This window comes from Camelus dromedarius, chromosome Y, assembly GCF_036321535.1.
Source record: "Camelus dromedarius isolate mCamDro1 chromosome Y, mCamDro1.pat, whole genome shotgun sequence".
In the NCBI taxonomy this organism is placed as follows: domain Eukaryota; kingdom Metazoa; phylum Chordata; class Mammalia; order Artiodactyla; family Camelidae; genus Camelus; species Camelus dromedarius.
The window spans coordinates 6,586,239-6,595,096 of NC_087473.1; the positions used below are offsets into that span (position 1 = coordinate 6,586,239).

The following is an 8,858-nucleotide window of genomic DNA, read 5'->3' on the forward strand; positions in this document are numbered from 1 at the left end:
ATTTTCTGTCTGAAAGACAATTCCAGTGATGGTAGTGGGGTGTTATACTCTCCTACTATGATTGTGTTCCCATTAATTTCTCCCTTTTTATCAATTAGTGTTTGCTTTATGTATTTAGGTGCTCCAATATTGAGTGCATATATCTTAATGAGTATAAAGCCCTCATTTTTTATTGCTCCTTTAATCAATATATGATGTCCTTGTTAATCATTCTCTATGGCCTTTGTTATAAATGTATTTTGTGTGAAATCTGTTATGCTAGTCCTGTCTTCTTGTCATGTTCATTTGCATGGAATATATTTTTCCATCCACTGATATTCAATTGATATGTGTTCCTCTCCCTAGAGTGGGTCTCTTCTATGATTCTTAATGTAGGGTCTTGTTATATTATCCTTTCTAACAATATATATCTTTTGATTGAAGCAGTTATTCTATTAACATTTATGATAATTATTGATAGATGAGTGTTTATTTCAATTTTGAACCTCATTTTCCAGTTGATTTGTTATTTCCTTTTTTTTATTTCTTTTTCTTTTTGTAGCTTGATAATTTTCTTTTATTATCTTAGTTTCTTTTTGGTTTTGTGAGTTCATTGTAAGCTTATGACTTATGGTTGTCATTTTGGTATGTATATGGACACATTACTATATCTTTTTATTTTAACTGATACTAATACAAACTCTAACACATTCTACAGAGAACAGAAACAAGAAGAAAATATTCTGTAGTATCCTGTTTCTCTCTCTGACCCTTAAAAATTTTGATGTCCTGTTTTACAACGTCATGTTAATTCTGTTGTATGTCATTGTAGTTATTGCCTTTCTAATTATGCCTTTCTCCTGTATATAGCATCCTGCTTCTTTTGTATTTAGAGTAGATCTTTCATTATTTTCTTTCTGGTGCTATGTTCTTTTAGTATTTGCTTGTGTGGAAGTTATTCATCTCTCTTTCTATTCCAAGGGATGGTCTTGCTTGATAAAGTATCTTAAATTACAGCTTCCTTTCATTCAGGACTTTGAATATGTCTTGCCACTGTCTTCTGACTGCTGTATTTGTGTAGGAAACATGTTTCAAATTTTATGTATATAATTATATATATATGTAAAGAATACCTAGAAATGAAGTTAACAAATAAGGTGAAAAATTATACATTAAAAATAGAAAACTTTGATGAAGGAAATTAAAACTGATCCAAAGAAGTGAAAAGATCTTTTATGTAATGATGTGAAACAATAAGATTAAAACAACCATACTACCCAAAGCAATGTAAATTTAGTGTGATTCATATCAAAACACCCATGAGCATTTTCAATTAAATAGAAGAAATATTTTCAAAATTTATATGTAACCACAATGATTATGAGTTGCCAATGTAATTTTAAAAATTAATATGTCTAATAGTGTAGGGTTCTCTGATCTTAAACAGTACTACAAAGCTTTAATAAATAAAACAACATGATACTGGCTCAAAATCAGACACCAATGAATAGAAGAGAATAGAGTAAGCAGATATAATCCCTAACAACTATGATCAATTAACCCATGAAAAAGGAAGCAAGAGTATAAAATGATGAAAAGGCATTCTCCTCAATATACAGTGCTGGAAATATTGATAATGTAAAAGATAGATTAAGATATCTCCTTAAGTTGCAAACAATCCAAGAGCACAGAATATCTTTCTATTTATTTTGTTTACTTTTTTTTCTAGCACCTGCTACTAATAGATTAATGATTAGCTCTTTTATTTCACTTATTAAATTTATTCCTATTTTATCCTTTTTGATATAATTGTACACACAATAGTTTTCCTAATTTCTCTTTCTGATAATGTGTTGTTAGTATATAAAAGTGCAACTGATTTTTGTATATTGATTTTGTATTCTGCAACTTTAATACATTTCTTCATTATTTCTAACAGTCACTTGAGAAGTATATGGGGTTTTCTATCTATGGGAAATTATGTCATCTGTAAAAGTTTTACTGCTTTTGTATAAGTTGGATGACTTTTATGTGATTTTCTTGACTAGTTGTTCTGTCTAGGACTTCCAGTAGTGTAATTTAGGACTTGTGAGAATGAGCTACTTTTTCTTATTACTGTTCCAGAGGAAAACGTTCCTGTATGTTAACATTGAGCTTGATGTTAGTCATGGTTTTTTTCATATCTGGCTTTTATTATGTTTAGTTACATTCTACCTAGAACTAATTTGTTAAGAATTTTTTCATATAAAATTTAAGTTCTGTCAATAATTTTCCTACATCTATTGAGATTATTATTTTTGTATTCTTTTTTTTAAGGGATGGTATCACATTTATTGATTAGCATATGTTAAATAAAACTTATTAATCAGGACTGAAACCCACTTAACTATAGCTTATAATACTTATAATATGCCAAGAATTCAGGTTGCTAATATTTATTTAAAATAGAATATACATATACTGAAGGAAAAAATTACATTGTAGCTTAAGTGTGCATTTATTTATTTAAAAATTTTATGTCTCATTTTGAATTTGGCTTATGTTTAATGGAATTTATTTCTAAATAAAGAATATAAACTGGTAGAACTGGATTTACTACAGTTTACTGATAGACAACATTGCTATTATTTTAAATTAGAGCACAAAATACTTGCCTAAAATGCCATATTATACTAACAATTCCAACTGTTTCAGGACTGAGAAACAAATTGCTTCCTTAAATGTATTTAGCTTGTCTTTTCCACACCAAACTTCATTTACTGTTATTTGTTTGTTTGTTTGTTTGCCCCTTAATGGAGGCAATTGGTATGGAACCGAGGATCTTGTGCATAAGTTTATTTATCATTTTGGATATCTTAACAGGAGCCACAAGAGTATGGATTATAAAGATGACTAGAAAATCTTTCCTTGTAGGGACTGAAAAACCTCTGAATGAAAGAATGGCAAAAATAAACATTTAAAGAATACAAAAAGATTTTCTCTTCTGTAATTTTAAACTAGAATATTAAATTACATTTGTTTTACTTAGAATGCTGATTAAAAATTTAAAAAAATTCCCCCTTTATGATTTTTTTAAATTTCATTGATTATTTTAATCTAATTTCATTTCATAAATATTTACTTTTTATTTATAAAAATACCAAATAAACTGATATTTATTCTGCTCATTTTTTGAATATAGAGCTACTTAATGTAAAGCACAGAGATAAATAACTACTTCCATATCAAAATCAAATAATGTTTCATTTTATTTACAAATGATAATGAAATAGTTATAACTATTTTGTACAGGTTTTACAAATATCAATTTAAATTCCAAAACTTTAAAATTCGTTTATATATTTAGTGCATTATTTCTGCTCTTTTCACCAATCTGGTATAAATTTGTGTACAAAAGGAAGGAGATTTGTTTTATTTCATAGACCCCAGATTTTATTTTTTTAAAAATATGTTGTGAGAATAATATTTGCAGATCACACTGTAAAAATAAACATCCTATAGGTTTCATTTTAACTGGATGAATGACAAATAAACACTGGCTGAATGTTACACTTGGGTTGCTAGGAGACCAGTCATTTTGTGATGTCACAGCTACTCAGGTTGAGAACGACTGTGATGGCCTAGCAGTTTATGTGTGCGGGCCTGCCAAAGCAGCATTTGAAACTGCAGTGCTCAAAATCATGCAGATTAGAAAAGGAGCTCTAGAAAAAGTTACTTCTGATGGCACATGTTTCTTCATAAACTCAAGATGTGCCTCCTAAATATGGACCAACTAATTCACGAAATGGCAGTAGATCTCTATTGTGTGATCAAACATTCTCTGGGGACTTGGACTTGAGGTCTATGATTGAAGAAAATGCTTTTCAGACTTTGTGTGAAGAATCCTTGATAAAAAGACCGTGTTACACACATTGTGTCTCTGAACCAGATGAAGATACTGATTTTCGTTCTCTGATATTTCCAAGAAAACTCTGGAAAATGTTTGGGAGTGACCAATTTCAATCCATCTGGTGGGATGATAATGGAACTTCCATAGTGATCAATGAAGATGTCTTTAAGAAGGATGTTTTGGAAAGAAAGGCCCCTTTCAGAATATTTGAAACTGTAAGTATGAAAAGTTTAGTTAGACAGCTTAACCTTTATGGGTTTAGTAAAGTGCGGCAGAATTTTCAAAGATCTGCTTGTCTAGCTGACTTTCTGGCAGAAGAAAAAGAAGTCTCTGTTTTAAGCAAGGTATTCAGAAATTTTAGTCACCATTTCATAACTTATATATAAAATTTTATTTTTTACAGTAATCTATGGTAATATAAATGTAAAGCTAGATTTTGAAAATGGTATAAAACTACTAAGGCTAAAATACTTTATTTTTTCTAAAAAATGAGGACAGTGTATTAATTATTCAAGATTATGAGAAACTTTGCTAGCAACTATGAATCTTATCAGAAATCTAAATAAAGGTATTAAAGCTGCTTTTAAAAAGGGGCATTCACCATTAGAGCAAATGATAAGGTTTTATAATTGATGACTATATTATTTAAATGTGTATTTTCCAAATAAGGAACTTCAAAAAATAGTCAGCAATGCTCATATTTTGATGATATTGTATTAGTATAGTAAGTGTGAAATCTGAGGTTTTTAGATTATGCTGATTGTAGTCTTGTATTTTGGCTTAAAATAATATTAAATATTTCTACTTTGTTTGTAGCTGCAGTTCTATCATAATCTGAATTTTAAATGAGGCTGTCCCCAGCTTTTAATGAGAATAAAAAGAAGAGTTGGGATTAAAAATGCTTCTCTGGTATCTTCATTGGCTCAAGATTTCAACAAGAAGCACTTTAAAGCAGGGGGTAATGTGGATGAACATAATTCTGGTTTTGTGGCTGACACTAGAGGAGAAAGTGCATTTTTACCTTCTGCAAATTTAAACATGTCTCTAAAAAGAAAGCCCTTTACTAGCCACATAATTGGTGATACAAGAACCATGATGAGAGGTGATATTTCTCCTGCATCATCTATGTCAGTTAGACCACCAGAAAAAATTGCAGTGGATAAATGTGCTATTTTAAATCAGTTGACCACTTTCCAAGTGCACTCAGAAAGCAAATACACTAAAGCAAATGGCTGTGTTCTGAATTTCATTACAACTAAAACCTCTACATTTCAGTACAGCACCTTATCTCCCATACAGAGCAATTATCTTGGACTGATGGTGGAGCCTTCTACTTTTCCAAATAGATATCATGACATATCAGCAAATGAAGGTCCTTTTCCTAAACTTCAATGAGACAGCAACCCACGGTTTCCAGTGCCATTGATAGCTGATACATCAGCTACCTCCCTTTCATGGCCAACTCATCAGCCAACTGCAGTATATGAACGTCATCCTAATTACAACTGATCTACCAGAGGACTACAAGACAATGCAGGATAACAGGTTAAAATTGATTTTGGAAAATGTCAACGAATATCTGCAAATTTCTTATTTAAACAATAAACATACAAGTGTAACTGTATTTTCCTTATATTTTAAATACATTTAAGAGTAAAATGGGAGACAAAGTTAACATTAAATAAAAAGATATATTTGATTGTTATGATCATTTGATGGACAATTACGGGAGTAAATTTGAATAATTTCTTGTAAGGAAGGAGAGAAAATGGAAGAATTTTGGAAAAGACTAAAATATGTAGAGAGGAAAATGTACTAAGTGGCTTCTGGTTCATCCTGGAAAGTATTAAATGTTTTAAGTTAGATTAGGTTAGAACAGGAGATAAATGCAGAAAACGGCCCAGGGATCATGGTCACTATTTTGTCATCCCTGGAATCATAAAGGGCACATGATGTAGTCTCAGATGGCACATTAATCATGTGGTAGAATTTCAGAAGTAATTTTATTTATGGTCTTATTTTTGCTGTTCTCAAAGCATTCCAATTGGTGCTTTCATTTCTTCCCCTCAAGAGTTTACACTATATTATCTGGTGAATACTTTATGTTGCTTTTATGTTGCAGCCAAGGCAAGCTTATGTCCTTAGGGTGGCACTTAAAGCCTTTCCTACTCTAAGCCCACAAACTCAACATAGTTTAATCATTTCTTTATACATCTGGCATCTGACTACCTTGGCATAACTCTATGTTTCAGTGTATCTGGAGATACATCCAGGCAAATGCTTGTCAATCATGTTAACTCCAAACTCATATCTTTTGCTCCAGCTCATCCTTGAACTTATGATGTCCTCCTTTTACCTACTTAGACTTTCCCAGTCTTAGCACAGAAACCACCTCCTCTAGATATTTTCTGTCTATCCCACTTTCCCCAGCACATTAAACACAGCACATGCCACAGGATGCATTTTAGTATTTAGTGAATGAAAAATACATATTGACTTTAAGCAAAATCTACTTTCTGAAACAACAAAACTCATGGTTTTCAAACTATTTCGTTAGGATCTTTACTCTTCACCACAAACTAGCTCTTTCCATAGTCCAAGTACTTGTCTCTCCAGACAGTATGCGGAGGTAGGTACAGGAGAGAAAGTATTATTTTCTTCTTAATTCATGCCTCCAGAAGCCTGAAGCATTCCTTTCTCATTTACTAGATGTTTTGCTGTCTCTTTCTCACACACCAACCCCAAAATAACTCATTCTCATTCCCATACCAATAACTATATTGTCTTCTAATTAATTAAATTCTTTGAATCAGAGTTTTGTCCAGAAGGGACATTGCCATCACAAACATTTAAAGTAGGTTTATACACCCCACATAAATTGTGCCCCTTCTAATTTTCACACAGGAATTTCTAAGAGGTATTAACCCCTAAATTGGGGTGGTCGTATTCAGTAACAAAATTGCATTCTAAAATGTGTGGACTAGAAGGAGTTGAGGGTGGTAGATTTAAAATTTGTCCAAATGCAAGAATAACAAATTTCTGCAGATATATGGAAATATAAAATATTCATGGAAGACTTTGTCTATTTCCCATTAATTAAAATAAAATGTGAAGCATTTTCAGAATGTGAAATGCCCTGAAATACTGGAAAAATTGTAGGCAAGTACAGGGAACCTAAGGCTTCTGCTCACAATCATGCAGCCAGTGTCAGCTAATAACAATGGAATGGCAATACTGAGTCCTGAAAATGTGTCACCAGTTGTGAAGAAAGAATTTTATAATCTGGAGAATGGGCAAATGGACCAAGGTAAGCTCTAGCCACATCCCACCAATATGACTTTTACCAAGAGAAGAAAAGAGCCCACTTGCAGCAGAAGAACTTTGTCTGGAAAGCAGTGGTTGCTCCTACAACAGAAACATGAAGATTTTAAGTTTTCCAGCTCAACTCTGATGGTAGATCTGTTGTTGTTTACATTAGCAGTCTGGGGTTCAGATGGGCTGGTTCAGCAGCTACTTCCAGCTCTCTTATCAGACAGTGTGTCTTACCGTGATCATCTTAACAAGGTTCTATACTGATAAGTCAAAAGCTACAGTTTATTTTCAAAATTAGAATTCCTAAACAGGATTATTGTTTGTTTGTCCATCTCTAGTTATCTATCTGGGAATTCTAGACTATTGGCAAAAGTACAAAAGGTGGCTGGTGCTTTGAAAAGTATTCCCTATGCTCTGCCCACTGATTTCTTCCCACTAAATACTGCAAATCTCTCTACAACTGTGTGTGTGTGTGTGAAGATGGATTGTTAAGCAGTAAGTTTGTGTTAGTTGATTCATCAGTGAGTTATTCTTCTCCATCTGGCAGAATCTCTGTGAATTAAGAGTTTCATTGAGCCACCAGATTTTCTTCAGATCAGGGAGAGGTAGATTATATTTCTCATAGTATACTAATTGTTACCTGTTCACTGAATCCGGAGTTGATGTTAGGGCCAATTCACTGAATCTCTGAATTGGACTAATGCATATACATACGCCATTCCCCAAAGCCCAGCACAGGACTGTGTCTCCTTTAAACTTAAGCTTATGCCTAAGATTTTTTTTCTTTTAATTCTCATTGTTGACGCAACTTATTTTGGCTTTGAACACCCCTTGAATAATTTATAGAGACTGAACCACTGATGTATTCCCTTTCACCTAGATATTGAAATAACCTTTCTTTCCTTGGACTACCTGGAGTAGAGTGAGCATAGTCATCATTTTGAAAGCAGTCCTCAGTCCTGATAATTCAGAACTTTTACACTTCTTTGCCCAACACTTGAGCAAGAATGTTTGTTGTGGATCTCAGTGATTATCCTCACATCCCCTAATGCAACCAAGAGAAAACACCACATCGTTAACCAAAATCAAGTCTTTGTCTGTATTGCATTCCCATTGCCAGTTAAGAAGTGTAGGAGTTCTGAGATTTTACCATGCTGATATTTATATCAACTGAGCACGTTTCTTTCTTGTAGATGTTGTTGGGGAGATGAGACACTCTGCCAGAGACATTGAACTTTATCACTCACAGCAAAAGAAGCCAGGGTTAACTTTTGCATACATTCCGTATTCTCAGATGAATACACAGAGTGAAATTTTGATGCCTACAGAAGCAGTTGGCTGTTAACATGAAGATATTTTAAGACATGGGAAAACATAAATTTTATTAGTATTTTTATGTATTATTTATTAGAATCACTTATTTATTAGTATCTTTACCTAGGATAAATACATTGTGACTCAAGTTTACATGCTGCAATAACAATCATTAGAAATGACATGGAAAAAACATCATTGTCTTTCCATTTTTCCTTCAACTTTTATTGAGATTTAATTGGCATAAATCATTGTGTAAGTTTAGGTGCACAGGAAAGTGATTTGATTTACATATATCATGAAATAAATATCCTAGCAACTTTAGGGAGAATTCATTATCTAATTTAGATACAATATTAAAGAT

At 32.4% G+C, this 8,858-nt stretch overlaps 1 pseudogene; it reads left to right on the forward strand.

The window, feature by feature from the left end:
- The first annotated feature begins 3,699 nt into the window (after positions 1-3,699).
- Positions 3,700-5,263, forward strand: LOC135320417 (heat shock transcription factor, Y-linked-like; annotated as a pseudogene).
- The last annotated feature ends 3,595 nt before the right edge of the window (positions 5,264-8,858 follow it).